Below are 19,023 nucleotides of genomic sequence, written 5' to 3' on the forward strand. Positions count from 1 at the left end.
GTGAAGAAGTGGGTATTTTTGCTATATTCAGTTGTTGATTGTAAGTCAAATACATTTTGGAAGATGTCTTCCAAAATTTGCACTGAGTTAGAGCAGTTCATCTTTAGCTACTGTTTCTGAAGTAGATGGCCGAAATAGTATCTATTGAGGCTAAGTCTCATCATAAATGTAGAGAAGACCAATCATCTATCCTCTGTATAAGAAGACACACATCTGACATTTCAAAAGGAGTTTGAAATAATGAAGATTTTAATTTAAATAGGAGGATCAAAACTTATTTCTGCTTTACATTGCTCTAAATTATAATCTGATCAGTAAGTGGTTCTTACCCACATTTAGTCTCACGGTGGCATTAAGACATATATGCTGTTTATATATAAATCTACATCTTGGCCCATCCCTTCTTCTTTAGGGTTAAAGGAAATGATGCTGATGGTGATGATGATAGTAACAAGACAACAGCAGTTGACATTTACCAAGCACATACTTTATGCTGGGTGCTGCGATGAGTCCATTACACCCATAATGTTATTCAGGCCTCACAAAGACTTGAGAAGTAGGTACTATTACTATGCCTGTTCTACAGAAGGGGAAACATGGATTTTAGAGGGTAACATTTGGAGTCACGTGGTGGCTACTGCATGGCAGATCCTGATACTGTAATGCACAGAATTGTGTACTTGTTAAGTTTAGAACAAACGCTGTTCTATGAAGGGTCTTCTGAATTCTAATTTTGTTCATCTTGAAATGTATAAATATTTCTACCTAAATCCATTCAGAGGTAAGTACTCTTTGCCCCCCTTTCAAGGTATCTTTCTTTAGCAAATACTCTTACCAGAAAAACTGATCAAATATATTGTCTCTATTTTGGTTTTTTTGAATATTTCTCCCAATTTAGTTTCATCACAAATTTTCCTCACAAGCGGAAATATGTTGAAGTGCCATTATAAAATTTCAAAATTAAATTTTTATGCCAGTGGAATTCTCATCATTTAATGTGTTTGATTTGTCCTTTGCATTTGTACGGAAACAGTTCACTGTCTTCCTGTTTGCAAGCTCTGTTACCTTCATTATAATTCTCAAAAAGTTTCAAAAGTTGAAGGGTTTTTAAAAATCTCTATTTATTAAATATTTCAATTTAAAAATTTCAACTTATTTTGAACAAACTGTGAATACCATTGTAAGGCAATACTGTTGTAGGACACTTAGGTTGATTATAGGGTAGGATGTCTTTGGACATTTTAAATTAAAGCAATAATAGGGACAGCTTTGGTTTTCTTGAAATAAAAATCAGGACTTGTGATTGTGGAACCATGCTTCCAAACAACATCAGTAGGCTCAATTTTCTCAGTTCATTACTTGGGACACTGATTCCATCTTTCAGGTCCCATCTCTGACTGGAAACACTCTATATTTTTCTTAAAAACACTGAGCAAGGTCCTATCTGGATGGCCCCTGATCTCCCACTGCCTTAATCTGATAATACCATTAGTTTGTGAGACATTCAATCTAAAATATTCTCATGGCTATGTACTTCACAAATTGCAACTTTGGTTTATCAGACAGTGTTCCACATGAGACTTGTAACTTTGCCATTATTGGCTCCTATTGCATTTATTATTATCTTGAGAAATCTACTGGGAACAATATAAGACCATATGACAACATTGCCATTTAGCAGAATTTACTCTGAAAATTCTCAAGTAGCTCAGCATGTGCATGGAAAGCATTTTCTTAATTATAGTCTACAAAGAATTGAGTGAATATATCAACAATTTCAACTTTATTAGCCATAAGATATCATTTAAGAAGATTTCAGCAAAACATTGATCAAATAAAATTGTATTAAAATATACTTTTCAGAAAATTTCAGAGAACATTGTATTAGAGACAGATACTAAGAAATCCATTTAAAGATGTGAATATGTACCAAGAATTATTATTGCTTGTTATCTTTTAATGTTCAGATAGCAAATATAAAGAAGTTTTAAAATTTTTGTCTTAGCTTATACAGATATTTAATTTTTAATTTTTGAAAAAAAATTTATGTACTTTTGAGAATGATGTAAAAATTTTTTTTTCACTCTCAGAAATGTCCTGATTTGGACAACAAATAACATGGTCATTCTTAAATCATTTCATTTCCTTGTAACCTGCTCTGTCAGTAGGTGGTAGTCCTGACAATGTCTAAGGGAGAGTCAAGCCTGACAATGTCTAAGGGAGAGTCAAGCACATGAGGAAAACCCGTTTAGTGCAGAGAGAGAGAGAGAGAGAGAGAGATGGAGGGAAGGAGAGAGAGAGAGGTTATAATTGGGTTATAGAGAGAATGGTGGCTTATTTGCAGCATTTCATCCACTTACCATAGATTCATATAGAGCTGAAATTAAGCTGCCTGATTCATGCAGACATTTAAAAAATTAGTATAGAAATGTGAAATACCTTTATAATTTTTTTTCTGTCAGTAGCATTTGTCCTATTTTTCTTCTATAGGTTGTGTGATGTTAGACTGAGGCTATGAACTAAAAAGAAAATATGGTGATTTAATTTTCCCAGTATGCTAAGGTTGTGGAAGAATAATGATAAATGATAAAAAAATTATATAAACTCATAGACTGGAACTCAAAATTGTACTTGCTTAGGGTAGAACTGAGAACCCCCAACTTGATCTAGTAGAAAAATGTTTAGTTATTTCTAGAATTAGGGTGAAAATTAAATTCTAGGAAGAATTTCAAATAACATGCATATATTTATGATTTGCAGTCAGGTTGTCAACTGAATGTAATTAGCTCTGAATATTTTTTACTTATATATTAGGCATTTCAAATACACTGTTTATGTATTTTATTGACAGGGTCGCAGAAAGAATTATTTTGAACTTTAACAGAAACTGAACAGAGGGTCTTTTGGAAGGTGGGTGAGAACAAGTAAGTTGGGTGAAGCTCCCTCCTGTCTCTGCCTTTGTCTATCTGTTACTTTTCCACCTTCTGTGGTCAGGGGAGATGACAGATATGTTTCCAGAGTACTCCTTTACCTACCAAAAGTGCTAAGGGAAAGTCTAGGGCCAAAAGTGATAAAATATATCTGGAGAGGGAAATCAGAAGATATTTAGCCATTTTTAGTGAAGCATAAAAAACAGTTTTCCAGGGCAAAACGGTGGCTGTTTGCAATTTGTAATTTTTAGAGGAAGTAGGGGAAACAAAGATTTTTTTAAAATTAAAAGTGTAAACTAATCAGATGTGAAAGATCTAGAAATAATAACTTGCCAGAAACCTTAGTCTGAGGTCAGGAAGCAATCAAGAGTATAGGAAGACCAAGCTAGGAAATACCCAACCCAGAGCAACACCTTTGTGATGAAGTTAAAAGAAAGCTGACTTGAAACTCAGGTTTGAAGTTACTCCCGTTCCATCCTGGTAAAAATATCTAAATTCTACTTTACAAGTCAGGGCCCTTTGTGAGATGTCTCAGCCTCTGTTTGTTTCCTAGTTGCTCCCAATAAGCAGACACTTTGGACTGCTTGGTGTCAGACATGTGTCCAGCCTTTCCTACCTCTGTAATAACTGGATTCTCATACTCCTCCTTCCCTAAACTACCCACACCCCCACTTTGAAGATGCACACATGCATCATATTCGATCAAATGCGTTACTTTTTCCATAAGTCTTTCTCGGATTCCCTCAGCTGGAAGCACTCTTGCCTTTTTCTGAATCCTGAATTTTATTGCTGTATATCTCATTCATCTCTTAGGGTATTCTATTTTGATCGGAACTGTTGATGTTTACCTTTTCTAGGTTGTAAACCCTTGCATATATATTTTATTATGCACAAGGAGAGCCAACCTTGCCAATAAATATTTACAGAATAATTATTATACACATAATTATGAAATTATTATAATTATAAAAATAATGACTAATTAATTGGCATGGGTTTTTTTTTAAGCAGGTCATTGGGCCTTGGGGTCACTAATTTATTTTTTTTATTTTTATACATTTTTAAAGAGTTTATTTATTTATTTGAGAGAGAGCGAGGGAGCATGAGCAGGGGGAGAGGGAGAAGCAGACTCCCAGCTGAGCAAGGAGCCCAATGTGGGACTTGATCCCAAGACCTTGAGATCATGACCTGAGCCGAAGGCAGCTGCTTAACGACTGAGCCACCTGGGCGCCTTCAGGGTCACTAATTTAAAAAAGGGTACTGAGGACTTGGAAAGCAAATCACAATGGAGAAGGAATTACTTAATAGGTTAAACCTGTTTATGTAATGTTATATGAGACTCTAGATTTGTTTACTTCTACCACATCGGGTTTTTACCAATGTAGTAAACTTGAAATGATTGTCCACTGGATTACAATGTAAGGTTAAAAAAAAGCAGGGTATTTTTTTTTTTTCTAAGAACAGGAGAACCATGGTCAGTAAAGTAAATATCTTCTCCCTTCTTACCAGAGTGGGGGGAAGTAGGTTACATTATAGAACTGGAAGCCCTCCTATTTTGAGGTTTTCTTTGGGAGCTATGCCATTTTATCACGTGTTACATTGGTGAAAGCACCTAGCACAATGCCTGTGTATAATAGATACTCAATAAGAAAAAATTGTTTACCTTGTTGTTGCATTACCAAATGCCTCTGAAAAAATTTTCTAGTTATAATCATGAGTTATGAAATGAAGTGTTTAAGTCTTTGCAAACCATCAACTGTGAAACAGGTGGAGGCTTAATTAGGAGTATAAATGATGCTTATTTCCTGGTGGATAACAAATAAGTCTGCTTTTTTTTAGATTTTATTTATTTATTTGAGAGAGAGTGAGAGAGATAGAGCATGAGTAGGGGGAGGGGCAAAGAGAAAGGGAGAAGCAGACTCCACACTGAGCACGGAGCTGGAACCGGGGGACCATGACCTGAGCCAAAGGCAGATGCTTAACTGGCAGACGCTTAACCAACTGAGCCACCCAGGTGCCCCAGCTCTGCTTATTTTTTATAGCTAGAATAAGAAGTAGAGAGTCAAGTTGACAAGTGATTAAGAACTTTGATTTCCTTTAAAATTGGGATTCTACTGTAAATATTACTATTATAATATTATTAATAACTTTGTAATCAGCCCTCAGAAGTGGTTTTCTTTAAATATAAGGAAATGCATTTAAATATCCACTTAAATATTTTTTCTAGTATCTGAACAGTTGGTTCAGTAAAGTCTTTAAATTGAAATGACATCTTTATGTACCAAAAATTAGGATTTGCCCGCACAGCCCAATATTTCTATGGCTTCATGATGCAATGCATATGGAAATTATTTAAATATCCTTTAAATCTTTTAATGAAGTCTACTTACTTTAAATGGAAGAATCAAAGAAGTTGTAGCATTGTAAATACAAAAATAAAATGAAATAAATTCTAGATACTCTTTGGGTGTAGAATGATTCCATAGCATTTCCCATTTTGGACAGTAGATGTCACCAAAAAGTTAAAGATGCCTGAGGAACAGCCACTTAGTACACCGAAGTAATTAAGTATTTATTATTTGAATCTAGTTGTGAAAAAAATGTTAGAGGGAGAAAACCTTCTTTATCATAAAACACCCCCCCCCGTTGCCTTTATCTCTTTAATGCAATGCTTCCTACTATTGAACAGTTTTAAAGCCCACAAAATGACAATGTATTTTTTCTTTTTCCTGAAAGGACAATGTATTTTATTTTTTTTCCTGAAAGATAATGTATATTACTTCTTTTTATTATTTTACCCTTTCCTGTCACATCTTGAAATTCCACTTACAATGTTTATATGTGGTCTGCAGACTCTAAGAAAGTTAACTAGTAATTTCTATAAACCTCTGAGATTCTCAGGTGAAAGGTGTTAAATGAAATGTATGCCTAATTGCAATATCTGCCAAATTACCGTATTTTTCTTTTAAGCAGGGGCAAAGGACTCTCCATATACTATCAATAATGCCAACATCTCACGTTTGAATATTACTGCCTAATAGTCAATTAAGAGTTGCTAGAGCCGCCTCTCTCAGGAGGAGGCCGAGAAAGAGGGTGAGGGCCTCACAGCTGCTTTCTCAATTTAGCAAAGGCTGGCCAATTCTAACCTTGCACTAATGGTTTGATCCCAAGACAACTGCAAAATATCTCAGCCCCTTGGGCTAAGGAAAGAAAAGCAGGGGTGAGGCTATCCCACCTCCGCATCTTTAGCAGCCACATTGTTTTGAGGAAATCATACTCAGCAGCCACAGCCAAAGGAAAAATTGAGCTATCAATGAGTTAGGCAGCCCTGAAGGATTCCTCTGATGGACCTATTCACAAGATATTTTATTTTATTTTAATTAATTAATTTTGAGAAAGAGGGTGGGTAGGGGTGAGGGGGGAGAGAGAATCTTTTTTTTTTTAAGATTTTATTTATTTATTCATGAGAGACAGAGGCAGAGGGAGAAGCAGGACCCCCACAGAGCAGGGAGGCTCATGTGGGACTTGATCCCAGGACCCTGGGATCACGACCTGAGCCAAAGGCAGATGCTTAACCAACTGAGCCACCCAGGCGCCCAGAGAGAGAAAATCTTAAGCAGGCTTCACACCTAGTGCGAGCTGACGCAGCGCTTGATCTCATGACCCTGAGATCACGACCTGAGCCGAAATCAAGAGTTGGATGCCCCACTGACTGAGCCACCCAGGTGCCCCAAGACCTTTTAGATCACAGTCATTTTCCCACTAGTTCTGAGTCCTAAAACTCTAAAATAGGTGTCAACTGTGTCAGCTCCATTGTCCCTGGGAACCAGGACGATAACAAAAATGTATGAACTCGTCCAAACTGGTTGCTCCACCATAAGACATTCCAATCCAAACTTTTGTCAGCACTGTGTCCACTCAAACATAAAGTCTGTAAACCAGGTTAAGCCCCCAGGCTTTGAGCATCTGACCCCTGCTCTAATACTTGGTTTGGATATTTATGTATAATACTTAGACAAATCATTAACTCAGGACTTTATGAAAACAACCAAAGGATCTATGCAGGCCCACTGAGCTTGCATTCTAATGAATTCATGCAGCAATTTTAACACATAATCATACAGGTAGGATTACAAAGGATATTATGTAGGATCAAATTATTAAGGTAAAATTATAAAGGATATGGAGGAAAGTTGTGGTATCATTTCAATTTCTCCTCACTAAGTACCTTGAGATGATTTCTGCTGAGAAAACATTGTCAATTAGTTCAGTACACCATCCTGTCAAAACTCATCTGCTTGAATTAGCAGCACGGACCAAGTATTTTATTGACTATAATTTCACAGCACATACATAATGGAAGGATGTTGTTTTGGAAATAAATTGCAATGCAAGTTTAGTTAGAAGAGCTTATATTTAACTTGAAATTACCGAATTCCAAAAGAAACCCGAGCAATCTTTACTAGTTTTCTCCCCAAATAAGTCAGAACAAACTATGGATAAAAGATGCAGAATTAGCAATATTTCTACTTTTGATGATTTTTTTCTTTTTCCACATTCCTTTTTATTTTCTGCAGCTATGCAGTTTTTTGACAGCTGTTTTCACTTAATATTTATCATACATTGCTATAGAATTCTCACACGTATTTTAATTATTGCCCAATACTCTTCTATTAAGTCAGTACGCCAAAATTTAATTAACCATTTCCTATCGTTAAATATCTAGGATTTTTTTTTTTTGTCTAGAATAAATAATTCTACAGTGAGTACAGATATTCTTTCTTTTAGATAATCCTTGGGAATATTCCCTGGAGTGAGATTATTGTATCAAAGGATACAAACATTTATATAATTTTTGGAACACATAGTAAAAATGATTTCTAAAATGTTTATCAGTTTATGTATATATGTCACCAGCATGATTACCTTATTTTTCATTTTGCACACTTACTAGACATAACGTGTTTTCAAGTTTTTAATGTCCAGTTTTAATTCTTCCATTTATGTTTACTTATAGTTCCTCCTATGTGTTCAGTTTTTTTTTCTTTTTGATATTATGTCTTTTCCTGAAAATATTTCATTAGTCTTTTCCTCTTTGTTTTAGTTATGACATATTTTATTATAAAGAAAGGATAGCTAACACGTAGAAGAATCTATCTTTTCCTTTGTGGTATCTTTTCTCTCTACTTTTTTATCAAGATTGTAAATGAGACCACTTTCCTCCAAGGTCTTTGTTAATTAGTTTATATAATTCTTCCTGGCAGCCAAGCTGTGGGTAACGTCCCTATTTAGTTATTAATCTACTGGCGTTGCAGGGAAGGCATGTGATAAAAATTATCTTTAATAATTCTCATTAACTTTGAAACACTTGCTACAAATAAACTATTACTTATTATCTTGACTAATTTTGTTGGGAGTAACTAAAAATAAAAACTTGCCAATAATTGGAAGTACAGCAAATTTCAAGACAGGGTGCTCAGGTCTGTGAATTTTTGACAATATTTTTTTCCCTTTAACTTATTTTAATATCCAACTCTAAATATCAAGGAACCAATTCGTCTGAAGTTTTTTTCCCCCAATGTAACAAAACTAATCATTGCTCTATAGAACATATAATTTGTCTTAACCAAAACCAGCTAATTTCCAATAGTAGTTTCTAATTGGTTATTTAAAAGGTTAACATTTGCTTTCAAGTTGATTTGCTCTTTTTTCAAAAGATTGCTTGACACCACATGATTTGTGAATTTTTTGTTTGTATAGACGCATCTGGCCTTAGAATATCGCAGTTTATGGATCAAAGAGTGCTATTCTTCCCTTATGTAAGAAATTGAGAAAATGAAATGCTATCATCGGCTTCATAAATATGGAACATATCTACTACCCCACTCAGAAGCCATGAAATATTTTATGCAGAAAGACATTTACTACAATTTGCTGAGTGTTCACAACCCTCCCAACAACAATATTCATCTCTCAGGTTTAGCATACTCACTCCAATAGACTAAAATCAACTGAATATTTGCCTTCTTTATACATTTCAGGATTAATTTTCTTTTTCTTGGTCTTCCTCTGTAACATCTAGTGATCTCCAAATCGAGAGATAAGAGAACAGTGCGGGTGCATGGAAGAGACATTTCTTAAAGCTCACTACAAATCGAGGCAACAGAAAGCACACCACAAATTCGTGGAAAGGCTTGACAGAATCATTGCATTTCTCGTTAGTGCCTCTGCCCACCACCTATTAGGACCACTGCCTGCTTCACATTAGGCCCACCCTGATTTATTCTAAGCCCTATACCCCATGGAATGGTGTTTATTGTCATGGTCATTACAAGCCATTATTATTTGTTCCTAGAGTGCAAATGAGCATTTTTCCTTTTAATTCCTCTCTAGAAAAGCACCCCAAGGGAATGATAATTTGCAAAAAAAAAAAAAAAAGTCACATGATTTTTTTGCCTAGTGAGTTTAAATTTAATTTGGGGCTTTGTAAAGGAAAGGCTAAAGGGACCTGAGACTTACAATGGTTAATTCTAACTGATCGTAACAAGGACATTTCATACTCATAGATGACAGAATCTTAGGATCAGAAGGTATCTGGAGGGTCTTCTACTCAAGTCACACTAGTCTCAGGAGCCTGCTGTGAGAAAAGAGAATGATCTAGCAAGGAAAACAAGGTGTCAGTCTGTGGGAAAGGCCTGAAATGGGAAATAGGATGGCATAAAGGAATGGAGAAGTTCCAAGTGTTCAGGTATCAATTTCAACATATTACAAGGAAATCCTTGTAAAAATGCATTCCTTTGTAAGGCTCCTGTGAGATTTGTTTCTTTGGTATTGTAGTGAAATTGTTAGTGAAGTGAAAATATTGTAAAAACAAGGTGATCCACAGCTTGGTACAAATACTGAACCTCCTAAAACATCATAGAGAGAAAGAGTACAGGGTCAAGGGTGATATGACAGATGTTTCATGCTGGTAATTTTGTTTGATGATGAAATTGCTTCTTTTTGTTTTGTGAGTGATACCTTCATCTGCCAAACTGCTGATTCTTACAAAATGGCAACATTCCAATATTATCCTTCAAAAACTGAAATCACTTTTTTCCATGAGGAAGTCCTTTTTTCCATGAGGAAGTCCTATAAAATCTGGAATTCATATTCAAGTAGCAGTCAGTTATGTCTGCACAATTCTTGGTAGTCCCCTGACTAAATATGCTGGATACATTGGAATTATGTGTTACTACCTTTTAGGTATTATTGGAAAATTCAAGGAGAAGCTAGAACACTTTGTCTCTTTAGCAGTTACGTGTTTGGTCTCTCACGATTATGACTAATAATATGTTCTCAATGTAGAGCATCGTTTTCCAGGAAAATGGTTTAGGAAATATATAGCCAGAATATGTGATTCTTTTTTGGCTGTTCTTCCCATTTCAGTATTTTAGGATTATCACTAGTCTTTGCCTGTGATTCAACAGTGTGTTCCTTCAGGCAATTGAACATCATAAAATTTGGACGCAGTTTTCATACTTAAAAAGGATCTTATCTTGCTTTCACATGAAAATCTCTTCATTTCTTCTTGGTTTTGTTAGCCTTCGAAATTAGTATCCAGTCCCTAAATGTAGCAGGGCTTGGTGTCTGTTCTGCCAGTTACCATGATCTGAATCCCTTCTATACTCCTTCTAGTACCTTATTGAAATACATTCCCAAATCTACCTTCAAATAGCCACTGTATACCTCCTTTTTACTTTATTTATTTTATTTTATTATTTTTTAAAATTTCTACTATACTTTCTTTGCTGCATTTGGGGGTATATTTGTTGTAGGTCTTTAACCTATCTTTTTTTTTTTATTATGTTCAGTTAGGCACTGACATCATTAGTTTTTGATGTAGTGTTCAATGACCCATTAGTTGCATATAATACACAGTGCTCATCACAACATGTGCCCTCCTCAATACCCATCACCCTGGCTACTCCATCCCCCTCCCCCCCTCCCCCCTGAAACCCTCAGTTTGCTTGTCAGAGTCCATAGTCTCTCATGGTTGGTCTCCCTCTCTGTTTTCTCCCCCTTCAGTTTTCCCTCCCTTCCCCTGTGGTCCTCTGCACTATTCCTTATGTTCCACATATGAGTGAAACCATATGATGATTGTTTTTCTCTGCTTGACTTATTTCACTTAGCATAATCCCCTCCAGTTCCCTCCACATCGATGCAAATGGTGGGTATTCATCCCTTCTGATGGCTGAGTAATATTCCATTGTGTATACCTCCTTTTTAAAAATCTTCTGTATTTCCTGTTTGTGGAATAAAAATTAAGTCTTTATCTACCTTCAGACTGCTGATTTCTGCTGATCTTGAAAGGCCCAGCTCATGTATAATTTCTATGGTGTTATCTTTAACCATTCTAGTCATAAGTGGTTAAATTCTTTTCACTAGTTGTATTTTGAATACATACTATATATGAGACATTAGACTAGGCTCTGATAGAAGGTTTCATGGAGGAGATGTCATTTAGGAGATGCCTTCAAGGATGGGTAGAATGTGACAGGCAGACCTTTTTTTGAAAAGCTTTTTGGGTGGACGTAACAGAGCAAAGTTACCTTTGAGAAAGTCTGTAGCCTGTTATGTTAGAATAGTCAATAAACCAGACAGGTACAGGACTTATGAAGGGGAATAATGAGTAAAAATGCTGAGATGGTAGGTTTAGGCTAGGTCATGGAGAGTGATCCATAAACACACACACACACACACACACACAGATATGCATATATATAATTTTTAAAGCAATCTCAAACTTACAAATTTCAAAAAGTTGCAAGTTTAGGACCAAGAACTTTTATTGTCTTCAACCATTTGAGAGTAAACTTGTTCATCTGATGTCTCATTGCCCCCACACATTTTAGTATGCCTTTCATATAAACAAAGACATTCTCCTACACAACCATCCAGTATCCAAGTGTGAAAAACCATCCAAATATGAAAATAAATACAACTATGTATTTCATCCTTATACGTCATTCAGGTTTCTCCAGTTTTTTTTTTTTTTTTCAGGATTATCCTATAAAGCACAAGAACCCTGTTTAAAATCATGTTTTGTTTTTTTTTTTCTGGTTATTTCAAAGGCCCACATAGTCCCTTTAAGGGTCTGTGTGTAGTACTTCAGGAAAAATGTATTTAGCTTGGCCCTGAGCAACTTACTTTGGTCTCAAACCACTCCAGCATTGTGTTCCTGGTATCACAACATTTTCTCTATAATATCAATTTCTTTTTCTTATAAGAATTCTCTCCTGATTACTTTTATAGGAGATCTTGTGGTTTTGACTAGACAACAAAGTGAGGACCCTTCTGCATGGTATCTCTGCTCCAAAGCCAGGTGATGAAATCTTTCTCTGGAGGTTGTGCAGGTGGGCTCTTGGTCAGTTCCACTAGTCCTCCAGATGAGTCTATGTGTCTGAACCTCCATGCTGGCAACACAGAAAATCCTCTGCCCCACATTTAAATCATCTGGACCCAAGGTTTGAAATTTTAAGCCACCTGGTTTATAATTTCCATTTAACCAGAATTGTGGAATAAATATACAATCAGGAAATTATGCTAGAGAAAAGACTATTAAAGAATGTTCTTTATTATCTTTACTTCCCCACTCCAGGGTTGCCACAGGCCTATGCATGATTTAATCTTAGTGTTGATCTTGATTGGTCTGTGTTCTACCCACAGGAAGGTACTGACCTGAAAGCCCAGAATAGAGGTGAGCCTCTTCCAAATGTGGTCTCTACGTTCACAGTAGAGTCTCACCAGGGCCTTTGTCAGGAACAAGTCAGTCTGTGTCTTTTGGTGGGACTTCAGATCATTCAGATTTCTATTTCAACTAGGGAAATGTTCTCATCTTGCTAGGCATAAATCTTTAGGTGAGAAAATGATTTTTATTTCATTTTCATTTTCAAAATTAAAATAATGCTCAGCATAATTTAAAATTTCAACTGTCTTAAAACATTCGAGGACTAATTGTATCGAGCTAAATAAATCTCAAAGCTGTGTCTCTCTGCTGTAGTTATACTTGGCTATGACATTTCTATTCTATTATTTTTCATGATCTTATATATTTCCTTATTTTCACCTGATTCTAGTGGAAAACGTATGTGGAAGCATACAGATTTCACAGTGGAATTTTATTAGATTCTGTGGCTGTCGCTTCTCAATGCCTCATTAGTGAAGAGGTAGCCTTTTTGAAGCCGACTGCCAAGCGTCCTGCTGATTTTATTCCCTGCTGGCATGGTTGGATCTTGACAAGGGCAGGAAGGAAAAGAAAGGAAAGCTATCTGTGACCCAGAGGACTGACTTTTGGGGAAAAATGTTCCTAATGGGACCTTCCTGACTGAACTCCAAAATTTGTACGCATGTTAAAATAACATTGGATTCACCTTTCAAAGTAGATCATTATTTTTAGGGAGCAAGATGGCAGAGGAGTAGGAGACCTGGATTTCGTCTGGTCTCAGGAATTCAAAGTAGATCATTATTTTTAAATACAGATGTGAAACATAAGCTTCTGCATATGTTTACAACATGTATAAAGACTCATGCAGAAAAGAATGAGAATATTCCCATTTTATCTATCTTGTAGGGAGAAGAAGTGCTTAATTGGGATTCGCAGCAAGAAATTTAAGGAGCAGAATTTTCCATGTAGTTATCCAATCTCTTGTTTCAGGGTGATGCCCTTCCATCATCGCAAACAAGTGTTCCCACCCTTTGATCTGTGCTAGTAGAATATTTGGTCATAGCAACAGTAAAATATGTTTCTTGTTTTACTTTGTTAAAAGGAAATGCATCACCTAATGTACTAGTTCTGGATGAAGCTTACAGGTTTACAGGGAATTCCTGATAAGAGTGTTAATGACGAATTCCATAGTTACTTAATAGTGAGCTTAAGGTTTGATTTTAAAATGCATACCAGATGTGCCCACTAAAGTATTTTGACTTCTTTATTTTTTCAGTCATATTAAAAAAGGTAAGTTATACCTTAAATAGAGAAAGACCCACTAAAGCAGACATTGCTATTATTGGAGTTCTAGTTCGATCATTGAATTCTTTTCCTTCACATCACTAAACAGAGCAAAAGTATGAGATACCTTACATAGCTTACAACATGGGTTCTAACCCATCAAAAGATCACCATGTAGATTGTAAATGGAATCTCTAGAAGATGAATGAGTAGTTCTTCTGTGTATTTTTGATGTATCTATAGTTAAACATTTAAGTGTAGCAAGTTAAACCTCGAAGTCAGAGTTCCCTCTGCTGCCAAGTAAAGAGAACAGTAACTGGTATGTCTGCTTCTGTGATTTGTACTGATGATCATGTGAGAAATGTTTATAGAATTAACCCATAAATGAGGAAGCATTATAAATATGTGCATGATTCTTATTACTATTATTTAGATTTGTAATTACTTGAAGTCTCCCTTTTTTCTGTAAAAAATTAGAAACTGCACAAAACTAATGATTTAGTATCTGTGAATGGAATTAGTCATAAATTCACCGCAGTCCTTCCCTTTCCTGCTCATGGTTCAGCAGGGATGACCACCAGTAAGAACGTGCTGTGGTAGGTGCTGAGATGTGGAGTGTACAGGTATTGGGACAACAAGGCAGCCAAGAATTAGCTCCTTCTTCATCTTCCACATAGCAATTCAAACTGCTTGTTAAGAAAATATATGGGACATCAAACTTTCTCTTTGAAAAGCCATTTTTTTATTCTAGGGAAAGCCTATGTACATTATAGTATCCCATTTCCCTTTACTTTATTTTACAGAAAAGCTGTCAAAGGAATTTTAAGTAACCTAAATAGATTTTGAAATTTCCCTTTAAACCTTCTCCATAGCTTGCTTTCTTTTCTTTTCTTTTTTTTAAGATTTTATTTATTTATTTGAGAGAGAGAGAATGAGAGACAGAGAGCATGAGAGGGAAGAGGGTCAGAGGGAGAAGCAGACCCCCCGCTGAGCAGGGAGCCCGATGCGGGACTTGATCCCGGGACTCCAGGATCATGACCTGAGCCGAAGGCAGCCGCTTAACCGACTGAGCCACCCAGGCGCCCTCTCCATAGCTTTCTTAACAACTACTTTTAAGACTTTTCTAGTTTTAAAGCTATTCAATGAGAAGGACACCTAAAAAAACCCAACTTTGGAAGCTATGAACATATATCTCTTGTATGGGAGGGGAAAGTTTCCCTTGATCCTCTTAGGGTCTCTCTCTGGGTCTGAAAATTAAACTGACAAAGACAGATTTACGGGAGAAAAGTATATACGTCGATTTCGTGTAAGTTTCATGTGACACAGAAGCCTTCATAAGGAAGTGTAGGCCCAAAGAAACTGTTGAACGTGAGTATTTTTATGCTATTTGATGAAGAGTGGACAGTGCTGTAGAAATATGACAGGTCAAAGGGTATGAAGTAAGTGTAGCAAATTGGGGGAAATTTAGCAGGGCGTTTGCTCAGCTTTGCCTTGGTGTCCCTTTGTCTTCTGAGATAAGAATGTTCCTTTCCTCTGGGTATGGGGGGCCACCTCACATGAGGTTTTTATGACCTGTTTCTGAGGAGAAGGGCAAGGGGTAAGGTCAGAGCGACTTTCTTGCTTCTGTTATTTTCTCACATTTCTTCTGCTTAAAATAGTCAGTATTCCAAGGTACCCTATTTTGGGGTAACTTGTGCTAAGCCCCATCACTCTATGAGTAGAAGCAAAGAATTCAAGGCTGAAAACGTACCTCCCAACTCAGTCTTTAAGAAAATCAGTCCCATTTCCATCTATTTCACTTCTATCTTCGGAGCATTTTTCAGTTCTCTGCTGGCTATTGGAGAAGGGGATGGGAAGCATGCAGGAAATAAGCAGCATGCTGTGGGCCTCAAGGGCCTTAGTCTTTGTATTTGTAGAAATGGATATTAGCAGTGTAAAACAGAGGACCATGGAAAGTATGTAATGATGTATTTAACTGACTATAACCAAGTGCTGATGCAATTTAACCAAGTGTTTACAGGCAACTAGTGTTACAACCGCTATCTATACAGATTCATTTTGATCTAAATTGTAAAATAATTAAAATTTATTTTTGCTATCTTTCCCTTCTATCAATATTTTGCATACTTCCTTTTCCTGTTCCCCCCCTACTCTTAACTTTTAATTAGATCTTTTAGTGATCAGAATGAATCAAGCTAAATTTCCAGTATGATGGCCGACACTTTGCTCTGGTCTCCTCTTCCTCCTGATGCTACTTTTTTGTCAAAGAGCTCCCCCCCCATTTTATAACTACAAATTTGGAAAATAGGAAACTGAAACTTTTACACATTTAAGTTAATTCAAAAATTTTAATAAAGTGATAGTTCTGGATATTTCCAAAACCATTCAGTGAAATATGAAAATGCTACTGCTGAGATTTTGTTTTCATTAAACCTTGCTAAAAGTTGCTTATATTGACTGCTGAATAAAATTGTCCCACTGTGTATTAAAGGCAATGTAATATGGGCAAAATTGCAGGCTGTAATTCCAGTTTTTAAATTAGACAAGAAAAAAAATACCCCTCTGCATTTGTAATGAATGTATATCATTATACTCCATGTTCCATTTCCTTCCTCTTTTATCCAGACACCTCCAGAGATTTCCTCAGACTCTTGCTTTTCCTTTTTTCCTACTGTAAAACAACATGCCCTGTTTTTGAAGAGACTTTTTGTGGGATAATTTTAAACCTATCTTTTTTTCCAGTGGGACAGTGAATGCATTGGTGCTTTCTCTATTCAGTTTATCTCTTGTTTAGAGGTTTATGGGAAATGAGATTATCACCATTTTCAATCCTCTCTGTATTGTAGTTTCCTTGACGACCAACAGAAATCCTTTACTGATTTAGTAATGGTGAATGGAAAGGTTGAACTGAACTAAAAGTAGGGAGAAACCAAGCAGTTTCTAGGTCATTCCTGAATTTATTCATTAGGTAGTAAAATGGCTAAACTCTACGTTTTAATATGTTTGTATATGATATTAATCCTACAATGAAAAACTGCTTTCTGGGACTGTTATGCATTACTCAAAGTTCCCTTTTTAATTAACTTACATGATAGAATTTTCTAAAAGGTAACAGTCATGTAACAGTTTTATAGGACACTAAAAGAGATAGCCTTCCCTCCTTCACTTATTTATACGATGTCATTATTTACTTGGGAAGAAAAGATCATGAACCTTCTGGGATCAAGATTTATTGCTCTATAAAGACTTTCGAAGAAATACATCCTCTAATTTTGGGAAGAGTATGATTCATATCATAGAATTAGAATCTTGTCAGGTACTTTCCTGTTTTCGAATTTTACCAAATAGTTGACTGAATCATGTCATAAATGCAGCGATCACAAATTCTGTAAAACTCATAATGTCTTGATCATGAATTATTTCATTTATAATGTACGCCTTAGGTTTCTACCATGTTTAAAATTCTGTATTTGTTTTTCTTGTGTTGTTGAAACAGTAACAATTAGGGGCTACACAGTCTTATTGATTAATATGAGGTGACTCCAACTAGCATAAAAATGACACAAATCATTATATTTTAGTTATTTTATTTTAGGAATAAAATAATAACACTAGTTTCCAAGCTCCATGAGGGAAGGGAGCATATCTGCCTTATTCACATTTGTTCTCAAAGGGTTTCTGGTACAGCGCCTGACGTATGAGAAGGGTTGAGAAATTTTTTTCTGAGTGAATGAATGGAACGATTTTTATTCAGAACATCATAACTAGACTCCTATATGTTCTATAACTGGAAGGCTTTCCCCCTATATGGACTGAAATAGAGCTAAATACCATGCAAACTCATATATCTTCCACCGAAAAGAAAAATAGTACAAAGGTTTTTAGAATACAAAGGGTTTTGTCTACAGGACTACTAATCATTGTAACCTGGTAAAGATTGTGTTACTTTACTGTCCAAAATATTAAAGGAATGAATTACTTGTTTTAAAATAACTGATGTCTATGAAATAATTAAATATAATATTTCACTGGCTATCATCAACTTTTTTGCATATCATTTTCTTCAGAAATATTAAGTCTGTGCACAAAAGCATATGTACAGGTCTTAATAGCATTAGGTTAGAAACATCAGGGCTGATGTTTTAGATTTGTTCCATCATAAGGTTTAATCAGCATTAATCTCTTCCTTTTAAGTTATTATTTTTGAGCAAAGGACTTCGAAATTAATTAAAATGGATTTGTGTTTGAACTACAAGAGCAACATTAGGAAAATTTTATGGGAAAAATGCCATTAAATTTAGCTAAAGGACTTAGCTTTCCAGGGTACTATACCCTGCCTTTTTAATGAATAACCCACTGAGATTTAATTTATACCAGCTCTGTTGTGCTGTCACAAGCAGCCATTATGTCTCTAAAGCATGAAGTTAATGAAATAATGCCTATTTGGAGTTGGTTATTACGTGCACAGAGATATTTTTTTCTTGTTTAAAGCTAATTAACATGAAAGACAACTTGACCATTTTAAATGAAATGAGAGGGAAATGAGAGTGATATGTCCACAATGAGGCAGACAATGGAAATTTTAGCTATCAAAGAAAAGTGGAAACACACAAACACTTCAAATTATGCTAACTTTGAGAAAAGAAACATCTCATCAGGGAATTTTTAAACCAAATAGCGTCAGCTAAAACAACCTATTCTTTACCAAAGTTTAGCCTAATTCTTTATTTATATTACATATGTGACTCATGATATTATAACATTAGTTTGGAAAACTGGCAAGAAATCCACTGAAGATAAAGGAGCACATAAATGGAAATAACGTTTAGAAGTGTAAGAACACTTCTCAATGTAGCTTTTTATATCTGGGTCTTAGAAGAGGTCTTAAAGGGTCCTTGGACATGCTGAGATTGAGAAACAGTCACAAGAAATTTTATTTTTGTGTGTCCTTAATTATGGGGCTGATAGTTTCTTCCTAATAAAGTGTTGAGAGCAAAGCTTTCTCAGCCTCTGAATTCTGGAGCACCTCAGTTTTCGCTCGGAGTTGGAGTTAGGAGACCAAGTTCTTCCATAAAAGGAAGCTAAAAGTAAAGGTGAAAATTC

Source organism: Zalophus californianus, chromosome 2, assembly GCF_009762305.2.
Source record: "Zalophus californianus isolate mZalCal1 chromosome 2, mZalCal1.pri.v2, whole genome shotgun sequence".
Classification (NCBI taxonomy): domain Eukaryota; kingdom Metazoa; phylum Chordata; class Mammalia; order Carnivora; family Otariidae; genus Zalophus; species Zalophus californianus.